Below are 25,318 nucleotides of genomic sequence, written 5' to 3'. Positions count from 1 at the left end.
TATTAGGTCAGTTAAAATATTCCAGTGTATTGACATTAATTCCACAGCTCAGGCCCAAGATCATGTTCTCATTTGTCTGAATAACAGAGCATTTAAATATTTAGTTAAAATATAAAGACTTTCAGGTTATACATTGTTGGGGAAGAAATCCAGGGGACAAAAGTTTTCCTTGTAGTATGCACTGTACTGATTTCCAAACCTTGGCAGCCATCAGCACGACTCAGCAATAGCAAAAGTCTGGCCAAGACAAATCTATAAAATTTGCACTGTATGCACACCTCGTCCATGCATGAAGGTCTAATAAGCCCAGATACTTTCTGCCTCTCCTAACAGTCGAGCTACAGAGGTTTCCCCACGGATTCTAGAGGGGCCAGGAGAATGGAGACTTTATTATGTAACAACCCACATTATTTAGTGAAAATCTGGAATATACTTTATTAGTTGGGCCTTTGTTTGGTCAGGAAATACCTCCAGACAAATGTGATGACACAAGCATTTTTAATTTGCCACTTCACATTCATAGTGAATTAGGTGATTTTACTTGTTATTCCCTCCATTAAAAACGACAGGCTGCAAGGTTAGCAGTTTCCCTCAGAAGCTCTCGATGACATTACAGACACACACAGAAAGCACGAGCACATCAGAATGAATTAAGATCACCTCCCTTGCCTATAATCTGAAACACTCCATGTGGTCTCTCTTAGCATCAGTCCCAAATGCCAACGCACTGGAACAGCATGTGCAAGTGGTTGGAGGTAAGGGAAGGAGAGGTCAAATTCTGTGTGCTCCGTATGATCAAATTTGTGGTATAAAACCAACAATTACCAGCGAAGTGGTGAGTGAAAAACAAACGTCCTATCTATTACCCAATTTTGAATGCCAATGTGATGCCCCCAGGACTCTCAGCCCTTTGTTATTTTTTTGACATATTTGGTAATGTGTCAAGTCTTAATACCTGCCCTCAAATGGAGGTGGGTTTTTTCCATTTGTGAGCTCAAAGTCATTTTCATTTCACAACACAGTAAGAAAAAGGCCAGCTAGGCTGCTGCTGAAAGATAATTTGAGGATGTATTCCTATGCCAATTACACTTCTGCTTAGGATAAACAGGAAAACAAACAAAGCAGAAATGATGTTAAGTGCAAAATATTTAATCTTGACTTAATATCACTGAAGTAGCTCAATGTGGACCCAAAGGAAATGCTGATAAAGGAAAAAAAAAAAAAAAGGAGGGGGGGAAGGGGCAAGCAATCCTAGTTTCTGTACAGTGAGGATTAGGAACTGAAATGTGGTCAGCATAGAAACATGCACTTTTGCTGGACTCCAGTCCAGATAATATTTAAAAAATTACAGATTATGTAGAGCTGGATAATAAAAGAGGTAGTCGTGGTGAGTCTGCAACTGCACGTTTTTTGGCCAAAAGTTTAATGAATGAGGCTGAAGGTCTGCCAAATGGTGCTGAACGAGACTGACACAGCTCCTGGGGTTTGCTTAAAGAGAGGAAGCACCAGTGGAGGTCTGCAGGCTGGCCACGGAGAGTGGGTGGGAGTTTTATGGAGGACCTGCTGCTCAATGCATTAGCAGCGTGGGACACCTCACCTGCACACCCATGTCTTCTTGGGAAACACCAGACTTGGGGCTGTTTGTGTAGGCTGGAAGACACTTTGTGATCTCTCCTCAGTTGCACATAGCTATTTTATGGCCAGGCAATGAGGTACTGGGCTGGGATTCTGAGGAATAACCATGTGTGTGTCAGAGAAAACAATTTCCTTGTCAGGAAAGCCTCCTGTGCTTGGGCCCCTAAACCTGACTGGCTGGGTGGGCCTTGGCCTGGCACTGACATCCCCAGGAGAACATGAGAGCTCACCCAATGGGCCAGAGGAGCCAAATGCCACCAACATTTTGGTGTAATGGTGCAGGGAGCAAGGAGGAGGAACAGAGAGCTCCACATGAAAGTTGCTTCCCAGGCCCAGGATTTGCAGAATCTCTTCCCACCTTCTAGCTGGGCTTGGAGCCCATGTAGGAACATTTTTCCCCAAACTGCTCTGAAATTAGGTAGCTAAAAGTGTCAGTGAAATGCAGGCTTTAAGGCATTGGAAATAATCAGCCCACTGTCCAGACACATACTCTTGAGAAGTATTCCCACAGTTTTGGCTGCATTTCTGTACAACAGCTTTGTACCCTGTTATGACCAGCACCCCAGCATGTAACTAGGCAGAGGTGAAGACTGAAAGGAAGACTTTCCCCTTGAGGTTAAGCAAATCTGGGCTATGTTTGTAATCACCACTTGCAGTTTGCAGATGCTGGATGGTCACTGGCCTTAGCAATCCAAGTGTCCTATTAAAATTCACTACAATCCCAAAAAGATAATCCCACAATGAAAACATCTCACTAGCAGGGCACATTTCCTTGGGAGCCACCTCAGCAGACAAGACACAGCCAGTTTGCAGATATTCAGCTCTCAGAGGTGCACGACCTGTAGGTCAGCAAAGTGTGAGTGCAGCACCAAGCACTTGCTCCTCTTCTTTCTGCTAGATGAAGCTAAAATGCAGGAATCCAGCTTCAGACAAATAACCTTTTTTTTTTTAAAGCAAGGTGTGCCAGATATATTCTAAGACACGGCTGCCCTTTGCCTCCATGCCTCACACCTTGCCACCCCACTCTGCCCACCAGCAAGTGGGGAGCTCTCTGTTGATTTTGTCTGCCCCGAAGTGTTTTAAGCCTGTGTGTAATTGCTGAGAAACCTTCTCTACCTAAGCAGTCAGAGGAGATTCTTTCTTTGTGTTTCTTTTTGCTCTGAAGGGGCTGAAGCAGCAATCTTGACTTAAAGGCTGACTCTGATTGGAAAATAAACAACTATAAAGTACAATAAATCCCATTGAAGAGTCCAGTCAAAACATCCCAATGAACAGCTAATGCTCCACTAACCATATCCAGATGTCACTGCTTTGTCTGGCACTAATTGGTGGACTGGAGAGTTAGTAACTGTGTAACCTGAAGGAAATCTCTCCTTCTTGCACTTGGGATGAGTTGCTAAGGCAGAAAATGGTTTGGTTTTGTTGTGTTTCTTAATTTCTTAACTACATGGGAGTCACAGGCACCTGCACTCATTAGGTCCTCTGCTGGCTGGACACACTCCTATTTTAGGCATCTTAAGGCATCTCACAGAAACTTTCTCAAGAGTATGAGGCTGCCTTTGACATTTGATGTTCCTTCATTCCCAAAGACTTCTGGGTTTATTTGTTTAAGTGAAGGACATGCCCTAGCAGATTGCAGCTAAATTCTTAGATAAAGGTAATGGCAAATTCCAGCTGGAAGTGTTTGAAACATCAAAGAAAACACCAAAGAAGGCAATGGCTTTCAAATATAGTTAAAGAAATAAAATCGATGAGTTTGGAAATAGTAAGTTGATTTAAAAAAATATAATTAGCCTGGTGCACCCTAAATTCCACATCTGCCTGCATGACTCTACGTTAGTAGAAGTCACACAGTGGCTAACCAGGATTTTCCAATGTTTTTTCTTTGTTTATATGTATATATATATGTATATATAGTAGAAGTCACACAGTGGCTAACCAGGATTTTCCAATGTTTTTTCTTTGTTTATATGTATATATATATGTATATATATGTTTGTCAGGATCAAATGATATATTCATATTTTAGAAACAACTCTGCATAATAGTACAAAGCAACATCTGTGCCTGGAAGGTCTTTGTTTTCCCAGAATAGTTCCCAGTGCCATGAATCTGCAGACACTTACTTACATTGTTTAACTTCAAGGTATCTCATTGGCTTCAGTAGCTCCCATGACATAAGAATTGCTTTTCATAAGTCAGTCTTGGGGGTCAATCATATTCTGAGCACCTAGAAGGAGATTTTGTGAAATGTTAATGTATGGTTCATATTCCTTACCATTTTAGATTAGTCAACAATATTATTTTAATTAACTATTTTTATGAAAAAACTTACTAACATGCATTTTAATACACATTTCCTATAGGATCATTGATTTGTTGTTTGTACTTTATAAGAATGTTTTAAAACTACGTACATTTGCACACCAAAACAAATGTTGAGCGTCTGCTTACTTATTTATAACTGATTTTGTAGTGCTTGTAAAAAAACAAAAAAAGATTACAACACGACCCTCAGCTGTCAATCCCACTTTTTCAGTGGTGCAGTGTACAGTGGAGCATCTGTCTGGACACATCCAGACATACCTTTCACTCATGATCTGCAAGTGGATAACAGAGGATTTGAAATACAGTAGACAGTTGTGCAAAGCATGAACAATGAAAATTATATCCAGCCTCTAATCCAGGAGATTCTGGGCTGAGCTCAGCCTCTGTGGATATATACATTCCCTCTGCATTTAGTTCCACATACTTAAAAACTGGGCATTCCCCTCGAAAAGTCACATGGGAACATAAGTGGGATTAAATAGCTTTCTCTCCATGTGTTGTTATTAGAATTACACGTGTAAGATGCATACACATGGGCAACTGTGCTGCACAGCCATCAGTAAAGAAACTCATTTCTTCCAAGGTACTGGAAGGTTTAATATTTCATGTATCATCTTTATTTAATTCTTGGCCTTGGGAGAGAAGGGTTGAAAATGAAGCAGGAGGTTATTCATACACCATACATTTGGAATCAGAAAAATTTTGATAAATCTTCCTCCTTCAACTCTGAGTGAAGGACTGTTCCCTGCTAGCAGGGCTCTGAATGCAAAACCAGATCCTTCACCAAACTTCTCATTCCATGCTTTTAAAACTGCCAGAAGTTGACCTGGCTTTGGCAGTGGTGATACAACAGGGGATTTCTTTCTATTTCTCTCCTGTGGATGCTGGATACAGATCAATATAAATAAAATGTTGTGCCATCTGACCAGTACAAAACAACACCTGGCAGCCACTGCACAAAAAGGCCAAGGCCAAAGCAGGGTTCTCCATGGACCACGTCCTCTACCCATTTTTTAACTTCACCTCCCAAAGGTCTCAGACCAGTGTCTCTTATCAGCAGGAATTAGATGTGTACCTTGAACACCAACAGGAATTTTTTAATAATGTGTAATCTGTGAAGGCACCAAATAGAAGTAGATAGGTATTCCCTTCCACAGGGGAAGGGAATTAAATTTTCTGTTCATTTTAATCCCCAAAATTCTTACAAAGAAAATGTGGGGTGATAGGAAACCCCCCATAGGAGCCTACTTTCTGTTTCCACTGAACTAAGCTAATTCCATAAAATGGATAAATTCTGAAGCAGGTTTTTTATAGCAGTGCAGAGCATAAATTCTTACTGACATTTAACATTAAATATCTCTCTATCACTAACCACTTTAGAGCACTAAAACAGATCTTTAAAAGCCAGCCTTTGACTTTGGCAGCAAAGCTGACTGTTAAAAGAAACTGTTAACATTCAGTTGAGTGGCATGTGGAAGAAAACTGGCAAAGTAAACTCAAGGGTTAATGAAAGTAAATGAGATAATCCTCATTGATCCCCCATAATCCCCAAGGTCTGAGTGCAACTGTCAATCACAGGGAGAGACTTTTTTTCTAATCTATCCCTCAGTGAGTGGGTCATTCCAAACTGCATATACTTTATATACAGACATTTATTCAAACACACACACACACTGAACATGTAACAAAAATCTTAGAGTTAATTCCAAAATGAAGGGGAAAATAAAGCATAGCTAAAAGTATGGTGTTTAAATTTTAAAAATATAGTTTTTTTTTTACTACTTGAAATACATTCAAGCTGCCTGTTCATACTAACTCACTACTTCCCATGCAAGCTGGTAGCAAGTAATGAATCTGTTAAACCCCTCCTTTGTAAATGAAGAAAGAATGTTCCCATTAAATTCAAGCTTACTGCTTAACAGATTGGACTAAGAGAAATATGGTCTGAAGCATAAAATAAATTGTTTCAGTCGTTCTCAGAGAACTACTGACATAAGAAATGCATTAAAGAAAATTATGACATAACTGAGGCTTATAATACCCCAGCATGTTGCTCTCTCATCCTAGGACTGCACTGGATTCACAGGAGGCCTCAGGCATCAATCTCTTTTAACTCATTGCACTTTGGTCCCTAGCAAACAAAGCTGTGCTGTGCTTGTCCTGCACTGGCACAACCAAGGAGGGTGGCATTTGGACAGGCACCAGATGTGCACTGCCAGAGCTGGGGATGGAGCTGGCTGAGGAGGCAGCATGGTTCAAGGAGGCAAACACATCTGGAGTGCAAGGGCATCAGCTCTATAATCCAGATTTATCACAAAATCTCAGTTTAAAACCCATGTTTGATTTTGTGAGAAACTCATCCAAGATGCCCAGTGAATAGAGACAGTTGTATACAACACTTCTAAGTACCTGCTTATTCTGAGAATAATTCCATCTATTACTTTGCTTCTGGAATTCTTGATAGCATAAACCTGGCACTTCGAAACGTGGTTTAGTAGTGGACTTGGAAGTGTTAGGGTTACAGCTGGGCTTGATGGTTTTAAAGGTCTTTCCCAACCTAAATGTTTATATGATTCTATATTACAGAACCACTTACAGAGAAAGTCTATAGGATTTAAGAGTAAGACAATCTTTCTACAGAGCATTCAGACCCACCTGTAATAACTTTATTGCATTCTGCAGCAGAAAAGGAAATTGTCTGTCAAAGGTTTGGGCTAGAAATGCTTCACACCACCCAAAGGTACTTCTTGATAACCCAGTGCAACAGCCATTTTCCTCCTGTAAACATTCAGAACAAACTTCGCTGCCTAAGCCACCTGAGGCTGAGTTGAAAATAAATGCCCCACTCTCAGGTTTAAAGAAAAACCATCTTGGTAGCCATTTGGCCTGCAGCCAGGATTAGAGCTTTAACTCCACGTCTGTCAACCTGTCACTTAAACATTTACCAAACTACTGACCACTTCTATTAAAAGACCATTAAACCAGGATTAAGCTTTTCCAGGGTTAAGCTGATGTAAAAATGCTAGGAATGTCACACCAAGGGCAGTTCATTTTATTTGTATTGTAAACAGGGCAGAAGATGGAGGATAAAATGTTACATATTTATTAATATATGGGGCTATACCCCTGCTTTGCATTTTCCCACCTTTCAGCTTCCTAAACCCAAGTCCCATCACTCAGAGCATCACAAAGTGAACACTGAAACCTCCAACTGCCCTAAATCCAGCCTTGGCTGCCTTACAGCAGGTCACTGCTGCCCTGCCTGGAGCAGGAATGCAGTACAGAGCACAGCCATAGCACAGGGGAATAGCCATGGTCACAAACACAACGTTTGGTTCATGTGTCATGTCATAGCTGGAGACCAGTTGTTAAAAAAGGACAGTCCCATCAAAAGCAAGAGCCTGTTTTAAACAGTCTGTGAACTTCTTTTCCAGTAGGGTTTGCAGCCAAGGACTATAGGAAAAAGCACAAAGCTCTACAAATCATCATTTCATCAGCTAGAAGAGAATTGCTTCTGAACATGGTCAAAAGAAGATAAAAGTTACCTGTAAAGGAAGCGTATTGTCTCATTTTTACCTTTTTCAGTTCCCAGTAACCACTATTCCACACATTTTCAAATCCCTACATGAAGACAGAAACAGAATTGGCCATTCCCAACAGGGAGGTGCACATATTTAATGTAATTCCTCCCTTTCCCCTTAGCTCTACCCTATTCTCTAGCCTGTTATCTATATTAAATATAATTTTGCTTTCAGGAAGTATCTATGACATTTCCATTTGAAGCAGAGCTTCCAGTAGTTACAGATATCAAAGAACTGGTCTTAATTTCATCTGATACTTTTAAAAGCCTTTTATTCTAAAATAAATTATTGAAGTGTGGTATTGGTAAAACGGGTTGCTCCAGTAATGGATTTACTGTGATGGTGCAATCAATTTCAGAGATTGGATTTCAGGCTAGAAACTATTCATCACTCTCCATGTCAATGCAAGGTTTGCCTTCACACTGTGGTCACCCACTGTAGCTCACAGATACCAAGGGCAGAGGAGGATTTATCAGAGGAAAACTCTTCATACCACTTTTTTTATCTTTGCTGAGGTCAGAGCCTCAGGAGTTTGCACAGTTAACAGCAACTCCACAGCACCATGGTGCCATCTGGGGAGATGCAGCAGGACTCATCACAGTCATGCTTACATATCCTGTTGATCTCTTCTGTGCTTTCCTGCTTCTCTTTCTATTTCAGTATCAGCAGAGCCTTTCAGTAGGTAAAAGACCCCAGGGGTAAAGACTGCAAAGGTTTTAATAGGAATGATGGAGAGAGCCCTTGGTACAACTTCTTCCCATCCTGTCACATAAAGCATCCAGCACACAAGTGCTGCTAATGTGGGAAGGAGAAGAGGATCTGTGACACTAACTCTCCCTTCCTTCCCCTGCAATGACTCTTCCTTTCAGTAAGTTCATTCCTGAGCTTTTTCACAAGCTGGAGAATCCAGTAACTGCAGGTACACCTACCATGCCCTAGCTGCAAACAACCTCCTGGTCTTCTGCAGCCAAGGAGGGGGCTGAGAACAGGAGCATTTAGTCCTGGAGATCAACAGTGACAGGATTCTACACCATTTGTTTTTGCTACATAGAGGCCCATGTGCCCCTATTTGCATATATACATATTCACAGTCTCATTAATACCTCTTTTCTTAGCTCCCTGCCTGATAGAGCCCCTTCAGTCCTGCCAGTACCACAAGCCATAGAAGCTCCATGAACAAAACACAGCTTGTCTGCAGCATCCCCAACAACCAGTGGCAGGAGCACATGGCATATCTAAGCCTTGTGACATGACAAAGCCAGTTTTCCATCCTCATTTCTAGTCTTGGTCTGAATCTTGGTCTTCATTCGTAGAAAGCAAAGTCAACCCCATAAATCAAGAAGTTTGTGGATTTGGGGCTTTACATTAACACCTTCATTCATGCTTTGCTGTGACCTCTTGGATTGGGGTGAACTATTCTACTGTGCTGGGAAATGGCAGCTCTGGAGCCAAATTTAGCACCTAGAAAATTTCCCTTGGGCTCTTAGGTGCCATAATTTTAAACCTGACTCCCTGCTAAAAGACAAAGTCATGTCTACATTTGATTTCAGGTGTTACATACAATAATTTAAGACGTTAAATGGGGATCTGGCAATTCTCTGAGTATAGAGGGGTTTGGAAAATATTATTTAGAGCCAGACATGTAGCTTTCTTGGCTATGGTCTGTATTCTGCCTACCAACGTCCAGTCTGCATTTAGTCTTTCACTGACTTTCTCAAGTGCTTCAATAGTGAAGTTTTGCTCAGCTGGAGAATCATCATCAATAAATACAGCTGGACTGGAATACCTAATGAAGGGTAAAAAACTGGCCTCGTGATAGTTATTTATAATGTCTCTTAGGACAGTTAAAAGTAACTGAAAGGTCTCTGGAGCTTTAACGCTTTCTTCTCACTCTGCTCCACTGTTTCCACTGCTTCTTTTGCTGTTTTTTTTCATATGAAATACTGCCTATCCTGGAAATTTATTAAAAAAAAAAAAGAAGACTCTGAAGAAACTCCCAAAAAAGTGCTTTGCAGTGGTTATGACGCAGTGAGCCACAGCTACTGGGGATGCCACCGTGATGCATGCAAAAAAGGGCTCCTGGAAAGGCACAAATCCTGCTTTTAAATGCACAAATCCTTCCAGCTATCAAGTACAGAGCTTGTACTTTACCTACTTTAAGACCTGCCCACAGCCTCAGCAAAAAAGGTAACTCAGTTCTCATCTCCTTAGTCTCCATTCAAAGCTTTTGATCTTGCTCAGGGGCAAGATTAGGCTGTCATATCTGTGCTAGAGAGTCAGTGTTTTCCACCTGCAACAACCACTCTGGAAACACTCTAATAAATGAACTCTTGAAGTGCTGCACCTTCTGCAATCCAGTGCTGACCAGAGTATATCTACATAACTTGGTAGTCACTAACACTGCTGTATCTACTTTGGAGGTGCTTTTGGGATGAGAGGTGCTAGGAGGGTTCAGGAAGAAGAGGCAACACTGAAGGGGGAATGAAGCCATATCATGAATTAGATTTTTACTCAGAATTTTTAAACTTTGAATTTTGTAATTTCAAACCAGCAGTCATTCCTGTGATAGGCAAAGAAAGAATTTCTTTAATAAAGATTCAGCACTCCTCACTGCTCAGGCAAGTTGTAAGCACTCCAAGTACTTTTAATAAAAAAGATAAACCTATTCCCTAGTCTGACCATCATGATATAAAGGCCTGTTCCCGCAGTTGTTTTTTGTTAAACCCAGAATACTCCTGCAGCCTTCTTAATCAACCATAAAAAGGGAAAAGAAGAAGAAAAAAGTACCCATAGATACCCCACATTCAGCAATAAGATGTACAAATCACAGCTAATGCCAGACGCAGTGCAGGATTCAAAGCAGTTTTCAGTGCTATGACATTAGATAAGCACATATCTATACAGAATCAAGCACTCCCCAAGGAAACTTTAGGAGCTACAGATCTAAGCTTACTGACTCTTGTACAGTGCCACAAATCCATTCCTTGGGGTCTCACACACCACGTACCTGGTTCATCTCAAAAGAGATGAGCTCTCAGATCTCCGATCTTCCCTCCCTGAGCCAGCAGTGCCTCCTGCTGCACTCCAGGCTGCATTTATTCCAGACTTCCAGCTCTGTCTGGTTTCAGTTAGCAAGGAAGCTCTGGTTGGCATTTTGAGAACAACTGAGGTGAGTCATGGAAGATGTGTCTAATCGGCTCCAACAGCTCTGGAAACATCAGCTTGTGTCATAGAAATACAGCGTGGGACAAGGGCGAGTTGTGGATTGGGTGAGGCACCAACAGATTCTCTGTTCACAAACCACTGCTTAATGCATTTCTGAGTCTACTTGAGTACCACGGCACATCAGGGCTGATCTGTGGCACCCACAGGCTTGCAACCTACTGGGACATGCTCCTCTCCTCTTGCTTTAACACATTTCAGTATTAATCTGCAGGAAGCTGTGCTGCAGCACTGTGACCTTCTGCCGAACAGACTTTTACTTGTGCTGACCCATGACAAACTCTCACAGTTGGGGAATGCTCACTGTATCGTAGCCCACGTGAGTGCCAAGTCTGCCTTAATCCAAAAACATCAGAAAAAGGAACCTGGGGTCAAATCTTACTTCAGGAATGTGGCAAACTTCCTGGAGGTCACAGCAAGAGAACAAGCCCAATGTTTTACCTCTGAGATGGAGAGAGAGAGAGGTTTAAAATCCTTTTGAGTCATCAGCCTGGAAAGAAGGTAGGCTAGCAAAATAAAAGCAGGGCTTGTCTCTGCTCTGGGCTGTAACTGGGAGCCTTTCACTGGAGAGGGTTCTTCCTCCCCCTGAGGGTGGATTTCTACCTATCAGGTAGAAAATCTCTTTGAAAAACAGCAAGTTAAATCTTTCAAAACAATCATTATGATAACAAAGAAGAAGAATAATGTCAAAGACAACACTGCCACCACAACTTCTATACAAAAAGTTTCTGAAGGGTCTGCAGAAACTATTTATCAAACTCCAGTGTAGGGCAGCTGGAACTGGGAAAGAACATTAATAACAAGCACCCCCACACCTCAGCGTGGACATGTTCCACTGCAGTTAGTAAAGCTTTGCTAACGAGGCTGCTCAGGCTGAGGACAAGGCTCTGGGCTGTTCTCCAAGCAGATGCCAGCAGCTCAGCACCCTTCCCTCCCAGGGGCTGTCCTGATCTCAGTAACATGCCCCCAGTACTTATATCAGATGATGGCACTGCTGAGACAGATGTCTGTCTTTCTGTCTTTCTGCCCCATCTTTGCACCGTTTGAATCAATCTGGTTTACCTGACTTCCAGAATTTGGGGCTGTGTAATTCCTGCAAATCAGTTTGAGACCTTTGACTCAAAAGATGCCATGGGTGCAAGGGATAGTCTTTCATTCCCTGGCATGCTTGAGACAACCAGTATGTTTCGTTGCACATCTGGGAGACTTCAGTACTTTATATCTGGACAAACTGAGGCAGGAGGTTACATGGTTTCTAAAGATCACCAAGTGAAACTGGGGGAGAGACAGGAATAGATAACAGGCATAGATAACTAAAGCTCTTCAATGACCTGCTCCATTATGCTGCCAGTTAATTTATGTCACTGTTTTGGGGACAACAATTACATCTATTCCATCTTTTTTCTACTCCTTTTCCATTAAGGATCAAGAAGTAACCTAACACTCCTGCTAGCAGAAGGAGAGTTTTATCAGGAAACAGGGTTCCCAAATCACCTTCTTCATGCAAGTCCTGGTTCAGAGGCAGGGCAGGAAGGGTCAGTGGCCCTGGGAGCTTTGCCACCTCTCTTGGCAAGACCTCGTGTGAGCACAGTGCTCCTGCCAGCCTGGCTCCAGAGGCTACTGCCAGTAATCTACTGCTACTCCAGGTCTGCTGCAGTAATGCCTCATCATCAGCATGGCCAGGAAAAATGTAGTCTGCAAACTGTAATGCCAAGATCACTGCAGTGATGAGCCCTAGGAAGAAGTGCCAGGATGAATATTAGCTCCCCTAGAGCTACAGAAGTGGTAACTAGAAGTAACTAGAGCTGCAGAAGTGGTAGCTAAAGACATAACTGTGCTGTGATGCAAAGCCTTGAGAGGATGGCTTCAGCTGAAGAGAAGGTCAAAAAAACAAGGAGGGATTTGTCTGGAGGCAAGAAGGTTCCTGTGAATTTAAAGAGTCACTCCAGACTAATTTGGGGATAAAGGAGAGAAAAAACTTGTTCATATGCATGTACAGTGAAAAGTGAATATAGTCAAGACCTGAGTAACATGGGGGAAGTATTTCTCCTCACCTCTTACCCACTTTACTCATTTCATATTTCTTTTCTTCCTCATCCCAGAGGAAAAGGTGGATCCATCAGCTGACAGGCAATCCACATATGAGTTCAAATTTTCCTTATACTCTCCCCAGGAACACTTTTTCCTTAGAAAATTATCTGCTCCCTCTGCAGACCAAAGAGAGCATCATCTTCTGAGCATCTATGCAAACCAAGCCAAACTTCTAAATATTTGGCAGTTCAAAATTCACAGCATAAAATCAGGAGATTTTAGAAGCTCTTTATAGCTCTGTTACTGAATTGTTAGAGCAGAGCAAGCAGTGCATTTGGGCAGTCATGCAAAAATATTAATTTGCATTATCAAGACAGTTTCTTCAGCTTCACTGACTGTCCAAAATTGACCTTGAGAGTAAGCTGAGTAATCAGAAAAGTATCCCTTCTGTATCTCACATCAATAGGAATGTGAACATGTGCTATCCTCTCTGAAATGAAATAGTTGATGCTCATTGTCAGCCAGAGGAAGGAAGATGTGACCACAGCATCTATCTGATTCTAAAGCTTGACCTCTTCAGAGACTAAAGAGAGTGTTCCTGTGCCAACCACCCACATGCAACAGAAGCAAAAAGCATGCATTAGGCTGCTGCAAGACAGGTCAAGAGTGCAACTTGGAATGTGTTAATTGCTGTCAATTTTGTGATCTGCTTTATCTGTTCCACTGGCTTTTTTGCTTAATTGTTTTTTAGTTGCTTATCTGTTGAAATTAAAGATCCCAGTTCCATTTACTAGGCTACCATTTAAAGCAGCTTACCAGAATAGGTTCCTTAGTTCTGAACAGTGCAACAGGCCCAGGTATGAGTGCAGAACTTCATTTATCCTGCTCAACCAGCAATTACATCTGATGGACTCTCTGGCTGTCACAAGTTCTCTAGAGTCTCTCCATCTTAGCAGAGCAGCAGCTTCCATGTTAGCCTGATAAGGCTCAGCCAGACAGCCAAGAATTCATACATTCTATCATCTCTTGCATTTTTTTTAGTTGAAGCAGCCTGTGTTTGGCTTTCTCTACAGAAAAAGACTTAGGAAAGGTCTTTTCTTTCATGCATATTTACAGCTTCGTGCCAGGATCTAATGAGTCTCTGAACCAAAGCTGACACAGTTGGTCTCAGACAGAATAATCTTTTCTCACAGCACACATAAGTCCTTTTTGGACTGGTTTCCTTTCTCCCAGGCAATTATAGGTGATTTAAAAGAGGCAGATGTTGTCAGATTTCTCCTTTGTCTGACAGGCTTTTATTTTTTTTTCCCCTTGGCTCTCTTTTTTCTAAACGATAATAAAAATGTTGGCATTTCTGGGGGACTTCCCAAATTTCTGACCACATTCACCACAGGGTTGAATTCCAGCATAAAATCTCAGCCATTTGCTGTTTTTTCTGTCACAACTAGTAAAAAAGTACCCCATAAGATCAGCTTCTATAGGGAGGAGCTGTGAGTAATCTGCTGGCAAACGCCTGCAGTTAAGTACAATTTTATACTTATAAAGAACTATCCTCTCATGATAAAAGACAAAAGTATTTTTCTTACTTACTGTGCACTTAAGAATGACATCTAGATGACTGTTCTAATACAATCTGGTAGCCAGAGCTCTTGGAGGAATAAAACTTCTTGTTACAATCCTTATGAAGAGCCTGGCAATTAGCAAATAAGATCTCTATTAGCCATTCTCAGCTCTCACCCAGCTGCTTGCCCCAGCCTCCTCAGTATCTTAGTGGCCCTTCACTGGATTCTCTCCAGTTTACTTGTATCTTACACTGGGGAGCCCAGAACCAGCATTTCACTGCAGGAGGAGTCACACAGCTGAGGAGCAGGGAGGGGAAATCACCATTTTCTCCAACCTGCTGGCTGTACATTTATTAACACAGCCCAATGTGCCTTTACCACCTCTGTGTTCATCATTCCTTCCCTCTTCTTGCATTCCCTGTGAAGTGATTAACAGATTCCTTCATTTAGATATAATTTTCATGTGTTCTTTATCTTTGCATTGCACACATATAATTTTTTTGAAAATGAAGTGGTGTTGGTTTTGCAGTAACCTCACAGTTTTTTGCAACACTTCAGCCTTAATTTAGCCTACATTGCAGATATGTTCTGTTTTTAGGAAAGCTTAAAGGAATTGAAATGAAGTCCAAAATTGAGGGCTTGAGCAAATGTTAGACAGCTGCAAGAGTCCTTCCAAAGTAAAACAGATACTGAATGTAGCTGCTTGGAAATGAGGATTTTCTGCTTCTGCTATGCTTGTCATTTTGCAAGCTTTTGTTTTATTTATCAGTTTGGATGCACCTGACCTTGTCTGTTCCATCTTGAAAACCTCGTTGTGCAGAGACAGCAGCTGGGCAACTGTCCCACTCACAGCTCTGAGCAAAGCAATCAAATAACCCAACAAGTCTGTAGATATGTTTGTTTCAGACATTGTTTGAGCAAAAACAGGAGGGGAAAGAGGGGGTGAAGGCTCACCAGCCTTTACCAGAAGAGATGTATAAGGAAATCCCTCTGGGTTGCTGAGATACGGCTGCTGTCCTGTAGTTCTCTCTGACCTGACCACCCTGTCCCCAGCCTCCCAGATGTCCCTTCCAGTGTCCTGTCCTTTCTCATCTGGGTGAGAAAACACTCTGTAGGAAAAGAGAAGAAAGAAGTGTCTCTTTGTACAAATTTCTGTACTGATGACAGAGGGGCAGGGGCTGGTGAGGGAATGATTGGGAATGATGAGGGACCTCAGTCCTGGCCCTACCAGAGCCCCTGGGAGTGAAGCCTGACCTTGGCTGCAGCTTCAGCCCTGCAGCCTCCAGGGACCACAACCACTGATCTTATTTCTGTTGCCAGCTGGGACAGCATTGCCAGGGCCAGTTTCAGCTGCCCTGCAATGAAGGCAATCTTTTAAATCAGACACAAGTATCTGCAAAGTGCCTTTAAATCAGAACAACAAAAGGCCACATCTATTTTGAAACAGGTAAACGAAAATGCAAGCATCAAGGAAACAGAGGATCAGTCCTCTCATGCACAGTAAACAACTTTCCCACCCCCAGATTAATTTCTTGGATCTTCTCTCTTTAAATCATCAGTGTCACAGTGGAAAAACTCAGTCCCTTAAAGCTCTTTCCTCTTTTTGCCTGTCGTTTAATTAAATTATCCTATAATGAAATCTTTCCCTAATGAGTCAGTGTTTAATAATTTATTAGACACCGAGGCCCTACTTGGAGTCTCATCAATTATGTATCACAGCACCAGGCAGTTTCAATCTCTCTTTTCTCATTTCTCACTCACTTCATTTAAAGCCCCAGCCTTGCTGCTTTGAGGTTTTAGTTCACTTGCCCAGATGCAGAGATGAGTTCAGTGATTCCTGTTTTGCCCAGTGCCCACCAATAGATGTGTGTGTGCACGTGTTCACTGGTTGATAATGACAGGGGACATCTGTGCACATCAGGGCATGGGTACCTGCCTTCCTGCCCCTCAGCAAGAATGTGGATTTACCACAGATTTCTACAGATTCTCACATAGGGGTATGTACAGAGGTTTGTAGGTTTATAAAATCTGTCTGTGTGTAGGCGGCTTTCTGTCAGCACTTGCACACCCAGAGCTACAAAGTTGTATTTGCTTCTACACCCGTTTGGGTTTGTATCACTGCTGACATTCCTGCCCTGTGTGTGTGCCAGCAAACCCTTGTAGCTACAGTGAAAGAGTTTATCTTATTCCACAGTCTTTTGAATTTTTGATCGCCGCAAAAAAGTAGCCCATATAACCTGCAGAAATCAGTCAGGAAATATTATACATGAGCTGTAAAGAGAATGAATTTGTATCAACTGAAGTGATCAACTGAAGGGGACTACCAACTACAGATTGCTGGAGTCCTGACTGTCACCCACAGAGGAATTTGGGGCAAGAAATGGCTTTTCCTGGAGGTTTCTCATCCCCTCGGCTATCAGCCTTCTGCAGCCCGTGGAGCACTAATCCTTTACACAGACCAAGCTCTCTCAGTTACACCGAGGTAGTTCTGGAGTCAGTGACTCCACTGACTACTTATCCTGGGAGCACTTTTCTGTGAAGATTTGTGTGAAGTACTTTGTTATTAAAAACTGAGACTAGAGGAACAGTTTCCTCAATGAATTGTTGACCTTGGAAGTGTTATTCTAAAGCTTCATCCATTTGCTCCAGCTTGGTTCATTAAGTCTGCTCAATTACCATGAAGACATAATTAGTTTAGACTCCACTTTGGGAGTAGACAGTCAAGTTCAGTGGTTTCTAACCCACCTGGTATCATTGGAAATCCTGGTGTGCTGGTGCTCAGGAGAGCTGAGAGGTCTAGAGCAGGGGAAGCCACTGGCTCCACACACAGGTACCAGGAGCACAGCTCAGCACTGTGACACTGGCAGGAGCAAAGCAGATCTGATGTTGAACTGATGCTGTCCTGTAGACACACAGGGTATTTTGGTTTCTTTTCCTGAGCAAAGTCACACTTAGTCCATACCCAAACTTGGGACCACTGGTTTCTCATAGTATCTTGTGGTCTAATTCCAAACAGACCCACAGCACATGCACTGGGTCACCACATGTTCCCAGTGACCAGATTCAAACCAGTCAGGAGGTTGTTAGGAATCCCTTCTCCTCCAAACAACAACAGCCTGGTGCTCCTCCACCTGACCATGGCCTCTGTTAGACCTGGGCTGCTCCCTTTCCTGATGACACAGAGTGGGGATGGTGTTGGTCCACTTGGCTGCTCCCCCTCTACCAGTATTTCCAAGGACTGGAAAATCACACTCACTCACATGTACATGGATTTGCATTTTAAATACATAACTAAACAGCTGTGCATGGGAAAGCTTTTTTTTTATATAAATTTATACCCTAAAGCATGAAATTTTATTTTCCTCTTAATTAGGTTATCAAGCATTTCTAAAAGAGTTTGTAGCTGTAACAATTTCACAAGGCCTTTCAAAAAATCCCCTGTGATTTTAGAGGGTCTTTCCTTACCTCAAATTGTTTCTTTCACAGAGAACACTTCCTCACAACCACAGTAAGAGAAATTATAACAGACACCAATAACACACATTTTACTAATTAAATTATAATTTGTTTTGGTTCTTTTTTTTAAAGGATGCAGGCTTCCAAAACAAGCCTGTATTGGTGTTACTGGAACCCCATGTTTCTCATCAATAAATATTCTGTGTCAATAGGCCATTAACTATTAATCCCAGTGCTGGCCATTTGAGAACTTTACATCAACACTCTTGTTATTTTACACATTGCTTCTCATCTTATTAAGTGACTTGCACATATGGACAAGAGCACAGTCTCACAAATGAGCCCACATCAATAACACACAGGACACCACCTCCGATAAGGAAAGGGGAGAATTGCAAGAAAATTAATATGTCTGGGGATATCACGAGTATTTATTTACATTGAGAAGAAAGAGAATCCACTCTTGAAGAGCTTATTGTATTACCTAAGATGAACTTCCAACATATGTTCACTCTCAGCCACATTCTGACTTCGTTTTTTTTAGCCTTAAAGCAAATTTGGTGCTAGTGAAAGCTGCCAGACTGAGGAGCAGAGTTCACTGCTGCCCAAATGAGCTCTGCTTCAGGCTCAGCTCCCTGCTGCTACCTGCTGCAGACTGATCACTTCCAAGGTGAGAACTGAGCTGCTTGATCCAGCCCTATAGCATTAGCAAAGAGTGTCACCTCTGGGAATGTGTTCTCCAGAATGAGAGACAACAAGAGAGATTAATAGATTTGGTTCTCACCCTTTCTTCAACCATATCTTGCAGCTAAAACCCATGAAATGCAAAAAGCAGGAGTGACATTTTATTTCAATGGTCAAAAATGGTGATTCAATAAACAATGTTTTTTCAAATTATTTCAGTATGCTGCACATACAAATTCTTTCCAAGCACCTAACTTATGATCTCAAATCAAACCTTGACCTGTAGATTTTAACCTGATTCTTCTGTAAGTCACCCCAGAAATATTTTGATTCCCCAACTGGTTTTTCTCTTCCTTCCAAGTAGCAGTTGTCCAAGTCCACAAAGCTACTCCAAACAATTACTCAACTGGACAGTAAAGAATACAACATTCTGTATTCAGCTACTAGAGATGTCCCTACAGTGTTCCTTAGGCTGTTGTGGAAGGTGAGAAAAGTTTTGAAAAATCCTATTAGTGACATATAGAGTGAAAATGAAGGGGAAAAAGTACTCACTCCTTGTTTTAACCCTAGCAGAGAAATAGAAGTGGTAAGAGGTGGTAAGCAAAGAACAGAGATTTGCAGTAGGTGTCAAGAGCATGTGGCAATGCAGCAGCCAGACAAACATGCACACACACACACAAAGAACTGGATCATATTGAAGTAGCAATTGCTGATCTGTGATGGTATGGATCTAATACCTAGCATTTAGTTGGCCAGAATTCAGGAGGAATTGGTGTGTCTTCAATGGGGAGAAATGATGACAGCACAACAGCTGTGCTCTCTAGCAAAGTGCATAAAGATATTCAGGCTTTTATGGCTCTTTGGTTTGAGTCCCAATAGCAACTATCCTATTATCCATGGTTGAGACAGGTTAGCACCTGCTAGAAGCAGTTTCTCATAAATTAGCTCATGTCAGCTCTTGAATGGCTGCTGCTTAAGCCTAAGGCCTGACTGTCCCCCGCCACAGTGGCTCTGCTGGGGCAGATGGCTGTGTCCCCACAGCTGTGCACCCGTGTGGGGCAGCCCAGCAGCACAATTGAGGCAGTGTCTGAGCTCTGCCAGGTTGTGTGTGGAGTTCCACAGGGACCCACACCTGTGCTGGGCAGATGGTGAATGTGTTCCCTCCCTTGGGGGCTGCAGAAGAGGCGTGCACACAGCTTCTGTTTGCATCTAAACCTGGGTATCCCAGCATTTAGGAGGGGGGTCAGTGGGATGGCTCACTGCAGAAGGCAGAGCCCACACCTTGCACTGGGTCCCTGAGCAGCCTTAGGGAACTATTGGTGTCTGGCACTGGCCAAAAGAGGGGCTCACCCAACCACTCTGGAGTTTTGCTGAACATTTTTACATAGCATATTTCCAGTCCAGCACTTGAAGGAAGATTCTGGACTCTCCTTCACCAAGCATCTGAAGCCACACTCAGCCCTAGGTTAATGCCACTGGGAAGATAAGGATGGTCCTTGAGTTAGAAGCAAAATTTGAATCATCTGTAGAAACACAGGTCTGCTTCCAGTTCTCTGCCTTTTGGCTGCTAAAGATTAACATTTGCTCCCTGCACTCTGCATAGACCCACCCAATTCTTTTTATGCCTACTCCTTGTACAGCTCCAGAGACAGCATCATACAGAGTGACCCTCAAGCAGCAGCTTGTCAGGCTGAGCTGCTGGCATTGGCCTTGGCAAGGATGAGCCACTCGCAGGACAGTGCATGCAGATGGGACATTTCCTCAATACAGACAGACCTTCTATTACACAGGGTCCAGCAGGTCACTGTAAGAGCTCTGAATCAATGAGGCATCTCACGAGAGCCTGTGCAGGCCCCTGAACCAAGAGGAAACCTAATCTTACATCTCAATGCGTTACAACAATTTTTAAATGCAGTGAAAACAAGGGGGCTGTGTGGCAGGCAGTTGTCTCTCCAGAGGAAATTGCAAGAAAAGGATGAGATTTATACAAGGTATGTTCAGGATCATCAAACTAGGATTTGAACAGACCAAAAGGAAAAATAACAACAGTGGATAGAGGAAAGCAATAAAACCTGAAAACCTGATGCCAGTCAGTCAACTGACAATGGTCGGAGCATGAGTGATCAACACAGCACATTTGCCAGTTACGGTGATTTCATTGAGCTGCACTTCCTGCAGATGCCACAATTTTCACATTGCAGACCAGGGAACTTTGTTTCATGTGTGTTCCAGCCCTCCCTTCACTTGCACAAAGTCCCATCACAACCAGTGGCAGAGACAGGAAGCCCATACAGCTGCCCAGAGGAGGCACGAGGGCTACTGGGAAGCATCACCTTTTTGCCACCTCCACTATGACACTTGCATCTGTTCTTCCTACACAGTGTTTCTCTACTCAGACCTGTCACCTCCTATGCTCTTGAAACCATACATTTGCCCAGCTCCTTCTTCCTCTTATTTGTAGACAGCTTTTATTTTTTTACTTTAGCTGTTGGACAATGGACTAAACACTGCCCAAAGATTTAGTTTTCCAACTAGAGGGGGGCTGAGCAGACCTTTTACCCTTCCTTAGGTAAAACACAAGACACTTTTAAAACAAACTATGGATGATTCACTAATCAGTTTCAAATTCATGTTAGATAACTACTAAACTGGACTGGCACACCTTCATCGAAAAAAGTGTTAATGACTCTTGACAAAAACACTGAGTGCTGTAGTTTACCTAAGAAAAAAGGGACCATGTGAGAGTGCTGTGGGTACACAGAGGTGCAGAGCCTCAGGCAGCCAGCACTCCTATAAAACAGTATTTTCAACTCATCCAATGTTCTCCACAGTTGAACCCCAGCAACACCAAATACCAGCAAGTACACAGCAGAGATGCTCAGGAGTTAAATAGTCATTCAGAGCAGCACCAGCCATCCAACATGCTTGGCTACCTGAATAACAAAAAGTAATCTAGAAAGCTGGAAAAAGGTATGAGGATCAGAGCAGGAAAGTCATGGTCAGCAAGAGCACAAAGACCTCAGCTAACAGCAGCAGACAGGGTAACAAAACAACAACAAAAATTACCAGAGCCAACTTCATCTGTCACAGGCAAGCTGATTACAATCAATAGACACTTAATGGTCTCTCAGAGTCCCATCTGGGCAATTGGCAATAGCATTAAGCTATTGCTTAGCAATAGCTTATTCGAAGCAAAAACTTATTCTAAGTCTGCTTCTTCAGTGGAAGTGACAGAAAAGAGAAGTAAGAAACCAAGCTATGTTTTTAGATCCAAATTTTTCTCTCATCAGTACTGCATGAAACCTACTGCCACTGGTGAAAATGGAACAAATTATGTTTGTTTTCCTTTTCCTTCTGAAATTCTCTGATTGAATATTTAGCTCATTTTCCTACATTTTTCTCCTGCAAATAAGCTGACCAGCTATTGTGCAACTTTTACTTTGGTTTCAGAGAAAATAAAGACTAAGGTTGTTGTTGGATTGGGATAATATTTTCTATTGTATATTTATGTTATATAGAGAGTCTCTCTATATAGAGAAAGTAAACTGTGAGTATGTGAAGTTCCTGTGTGGATATGCTTATTATTGCACAAGCAAAATGCAAATCCATGCACACAGCTGACAAATTGGGTGCACTCTTGCATTAAAAGTAATTACCTGTTTTGTGCATCGTCAATGAACTTACATAGCTGAGAGAAATTATCCTAAAGAAGTCAAGTCTATCATATCAAAAATCAATTTTGAAATAAATTTTGAAAGCTTTTTTATCAGCTCAAGACTTAAGAGAGTTTGTTAAAACTCTGCAGTGTTAGGCTCCATAAATTTTGGCAGGTTATTAGCACCTTTATATATCTAAGCAGAGCTACCAGGATCAAATTTGCAGCAGATGCTTTTAACTTAGTTCATGGAATTTTGCAGACAAAACAGACAAATTGCACTAATGTATGTCACTTTGCCAATGGAAAGCCATATCCTGTCTATACATATGTTATGCTGAGCAATTGGAAAGCACTGGTGAAATACACATTCCTTATGCATTTGCTCCATGGCATTTCTATGAGTTGAAGATGATAATCTTAGAATGATACTGCAAGAAAACAGCAGAGCTCTGAGCATGCTAAACTTGTATTATGGTAACCTGCTGCATCACTTACTGGTGTAACACAAATGCCTTTGAGCTCAGTGTTGCCCCTCTAAGAATCCAATTACATATTACACCAGCAGTGCTACTATTTTCCTTTCCTTTGATCCACTGTACAAAGACATCTAAAATCTGTCTTGAGTGGACCTGTTTTCAACAAACTTTTTAACTACTGCACTGGTAGTTAGCTCCAAGTGCCAGGAGTAGCAACTCGCATGTAAATACTGAGCAAATCACTTTATATGAAATAGTTGTCATTGAGATAGAGCCCGTATTTCTCTGCAAAATTTTTATCTAAGAAAGAGTTCTTTATAATGGCTTTATTAAATACTAGAGAAGACTGACAGTTCTCCAAACCAACTGCCATAACAACTGAGCCACAACCAGACACAGAGAGTCAGGCCACAGTAGTGATTGTATTTGGCAGGAGAGGTTGCTGAAATGCTTCTACTCATTGAATTTCATCTTTAAACCCCCTTCCTTTCCTCCACCACACAGAGTTTTGCAAACATATATAAAAGATGGCACCGAGTCAGCTTGTAACATATTGACTGGGTTAACCAGGTCTGCCTAGAGAGGTTTTAGGTATGAAAGTGATACTGAAAGCAATCCTGAATCCTGGCTGCTTGCTCATAACTGATTTACATAAATGTTTGTGTGGCTCTGATTTGATAAGCAGCACGTGCAATGTTAAGGGATTTGTAAGATAGATTTTTACAACTTTCCATTTGGCCTCCACTTATCAGCAGAGACAGATCAGACACAAAAGGGCTACAAGGTGAGGTAAAAAAGGCAGGAGATCTAGTGTCAGAGGTACTGAACATCAGATTAACTTTGTAATATTTAATGGGCTGTTATGAAAAGTTTCTGGCTCCCCAGTACAATGGAGACAGGGACAAACTGAAGTGATTCCAGCAAAGGGCAGGAAAGATGGTTAAGGTATTGGAACATCTGACAACAGAAGAGAGGCTTCGAGCTTGGACTGTTCAGCCTGGAGAAGAGAACCTTCTTGGGGTACCTTATGAATGTGTACAAATATCTGATGGGAGGCAGATGAGAAGTGGCAGGACAAGAGGCAATGTTCACAAAGTCAAACAAAAATAACTCCATTTAAACGTATTACAAACATTTTTTATGGTGAGAGTGGTCAGACACTGGGCCAAGTTTCCCAGAGAGGAAAGCTGTGGAAGTACTCAAAACCTGTCTGGACATGGCCCTGAGCAAGCTGTGCTGGCTGATCCTGTTTCAAGCAGGGGGCTGGGACTAAACAATCTCCAGAGATCCTTTCCACCCTCAGTACTTCTGTGACCCTGCTATACAGATGTGGTCTGAATAGTGATAAACAGCCACATCAACTGGATTTACACCATAGTGTAAGATATTGAAGGCAAAAGTAATTTTTCTACATTCTTGATTCTGTAGGTTTATTTGGTGGCACACAAGATGTGTTGATAATTTATCATTGATCACTGTCAAACACAGTGGCAGCACTGTAGAGAATCAATTTTTTGCCCCAACATACTGACAATATCTTACACTTGGGTATAATTGTCATTATTAATACACATGTAAATGAAATGTTAATTCTTGCTAATAGATTAAACTATGAAATGCTTTAAGAGCAGAATTGCTACAATAAAAGCAATTGGGTTGTTTCTTTGTAATTTGATGGCCCACAAAAGTGCAGAAACATATCTTACAGCTTTTCAAATCTGTGATAATTTCCTTCAACTTTTACTTTTATTGCCTTGTCATTAAATTCACATTGAGTTCTTAAAACAAACATGTTTAAAACAGATGTGGCTATTAAAGTTACAATATGAATTTTACAACCCTAATTTTATGACACTGAGAGAAATTTCAGCCACCAAAGTCAGAGACAAGAATGGAAGAAGAAGGCAGCTCTCAAGGCAACAGATTTTCATGATTACAAAAAACTTAAGCTAACATAATGCATACATTATATGCTAATTGTGTAAGTCAAGTGTTCAGAAAGAAAATGATACAAGAGCATATGAGTTATCAGGACAGAATAGCAAACAAACAAGAAAAAAATGAGAGGAAGAGGGTTGATATCATAGTTCCACTTTTGTCCTTTATCACTTTCCTCTATGGATCTAATTTATGGGACCTAAGTAGTTTGCTACATAGTGACCCATACAGTGGCTTTCAAATAATCCCAAGGTAAAGATTCATTCTAATAAGAAAATAAATACTAATTTTATTTATATTTCAGAGAGGAAATTCAGCTTCCATTTAATCTGACTATAAAACCCTGGTATCTCATTTCACCAGAAGTGCCACTATGGGTAGACAGACAGACAGAAATGTAGACATGGTCTCTTTATGTCTTAAAATAATTCATAACAAGTGTAGGAATGACCTGTTGCAGTATATTATCCCATACAAGATGTTTTCTGATCTTTCATGTGAATGGCTCCATGCTAACTTCTCATTTCCTGGATTTGAGTCTGCACACCACAGCCCTTCACCAGTGTCTGCACATATCCTCCTCTCACTTTCATCAAGAAACATCTCCTGCTGAATATTCTTCTGAGGTCAGGCTCAGCAGGTTTACATCATGACTATCCCAAATGAGAAAGGTAAAATACTGACTTCTGCCTTACTTCTAATTTTTTATTTCTCTCAATTTTTGTTGCCTTTCCACGTCTTTAAAAT

General features: G+C 41.7%; 1 long non-coding RNA gene across 1 annotated transcript in view; it reads right to left on the bottom strand.

Annotated features, from left to right (window-relative positions):
* Nucleotides 1-25,318, bottom strand: part of LOC139803343 (uncharacterized) — a 134,607-nt gene that overhangs the window by 18,489 nt on the left and 90,800 nt on the right. Inside the window, exon 17 of the long non-coding RNA XR_011728987.1 lies at nucleotides 3,766-3,865. This is a non-coding gene — a long non-coding RNA (uncharacterized lncRNA). The remainder of the gene's footprint in view (nucleotides 1-3,765; nucleotides 3,866-25,318) is intronic.

This window comes from Heliangelus exortis, chromosome 16 (assembly GCF_036169615.1).
Source record: "Heliangelus exortis chromosome 16, bHelExo1.hap1, whole genome shotgun sequence".
Classification (NCBI taxonomy): Eukaryota; Metazoa; Chordata; class Aves; order Apodiformes; family Trochilidae; genus Heliangelus; species Heliangelus exortis.
The sequence above is the reverse complement of the archived record's forward strand: the minus strand, read 5'-3'. Positions and strand labels throughout refer to the sequence as shown.